Here is a 1,645-nt window from a genome sequence, read left to right as displayed (position 1 = left end):
CCACCCCCGCCGGGCCTCCCCCTCCCTGCCCTCCTGGGTGGTGGCAGCAGGCTAGACACGGGGAGGGACACAGCCCCCACCCGAGACCGACCGCAGCTGCTGCAGAGGACAGGGCCGCGCACTGGGGCTCCCACGGGCCGTCCCTGTTCCCTGACCTTGAGAGGTCCCCTGGCTTCTGCCTGTGATTGGATGCGGGAGGGAGTGGATGGCAGGCTCGGGTGCTGATTCGGCACTTTCTGGGGAGGGCCCTCTGTCCTTCCGTCTGCAGTGGCCTCCTCTCTTTCTCCCTTCGATGTCACTTGGAAAGGGTCCTCTGCACCAGCCCCCAGTCGCTCCCCCCGCCGGAAGGCCTTGCCCTTTGAGCCCTGGGAGGCCGTGTAGGTGCTCAGGAACCACTTCCAGAGCCACCCCCGCAGGCTGGCACAGCTCCCCGAGAGCTCCCGAAGAGGAGTGCCCCACCTCACCAGCATCCTTGCCCAGGAGGGAACAGGGACATACAGGGACATACGGGTGCCGCTGATTCAGCAGCTCCTGGCTGCGCCCCTCCCCCAGCCCCAGCCGGGCAGCATGCCCAGGCATGCTGGCAGCTATGTCACACGGGGCCTCTGGCAGGGCTGCTGTGGCTCTCAGTGTGTGGCCCGCACTGCGCCTGGGGGTTGGCAGGCTGATGCTGGGGGCAGGGCTGGTGCAGGCTTTTGCCAGGTGCCCCGAGGGGGCGGGCCTGCTGCAGGCGGCTGTGGGTGAGCTCAGGAAGCGGGCCGGAAGCGAGTGCGTCCTCAGCCAAGAGGTGGCCGTGTTGTGTGCTGGCCGGCCAGGCCGCATGCCGTCTCCCGGGAGCCTAGGTTGGGGGCAGAGCTCCTCTGTCCCTGGCCATCTAACCTGGTCACCCGCCACCCAGACCTGGGGCATGGACAGGCCAAAGGGACGAGGACCAGCCAGCCGATGGGAGCAGCCTGGGCCAAGGGCCCTGCCTGGCTTTGGTTTGCCCCGGACGGCAGCGGGAAGCCCAGCACAGCCGGCGGCCTGGGTGACCTAGGGCCGGAAGGGGCTGCTGCTGCTGTAGATTTGGTCCTGTGACAGGCCTGAGTGGCAGCCTTCCTCAGTGTCCCAGCACAGAGAGGGCTGTGGGCGTGGGGTGACCCTGGGAGAGGGGTGGGGAGCAGCGTCAGCCTGGAGTCCAGGAAGAGCAGGGGGAGGAGGGGCAACGGGCACCCCATGAACAGTTCGCCCGCTGGAGGTGGCAGTCCTGCTGCCACCCTCCCCTGGTGGCTGGTCGGACGCTGTCTTCAGATCTTCAGACGAAGGCCCTGAGGCCGACGTGCGTGCCTGAAAGGTCAGCTGTGTAGTGACCGGCACTCGCTCCGCAGGGTACTAACGCCTGCTGGCCGAGATGCTGCATGAACGCTCATGGAGAAACCGATCAGTCCAGCCTGACAGCGAGGTGCCGATGTCACAGAGAGAGGAGCCGTGAGCGGCTGGGTGGCCTTTGGGGGGGGTGTCCCCTGTTCTGTGAGGGGCTGGGCTCTGGACTGTCCAGAACAGGTGACATCACCTAGGAGCCCGTGAGCTGGGCGGGGCTGTGGACCCTGCCCTTCCAGGTGGACCCAGAAGAAGCTGGCTGCCCCTCCTTGGACACAGGAAGGGG

The sequence above is a fragment of the Pteropus alecto genome, unplaced genomic scaffold (genome assembly GCF_000325575.1).
Source record: "Pteropus alecto unplaced genomic scaffold, ASM32557v1 scaffold67, whole genome shotgun sequence".
NCBI lineage: Eukaryota > Metazoa > Chordata > Mammalia > Chiroptera > Pteropodidae > Pteropus > Pteropus alecto.
This window is presented reverse-complemented; position numbering follows the sequence as displayed.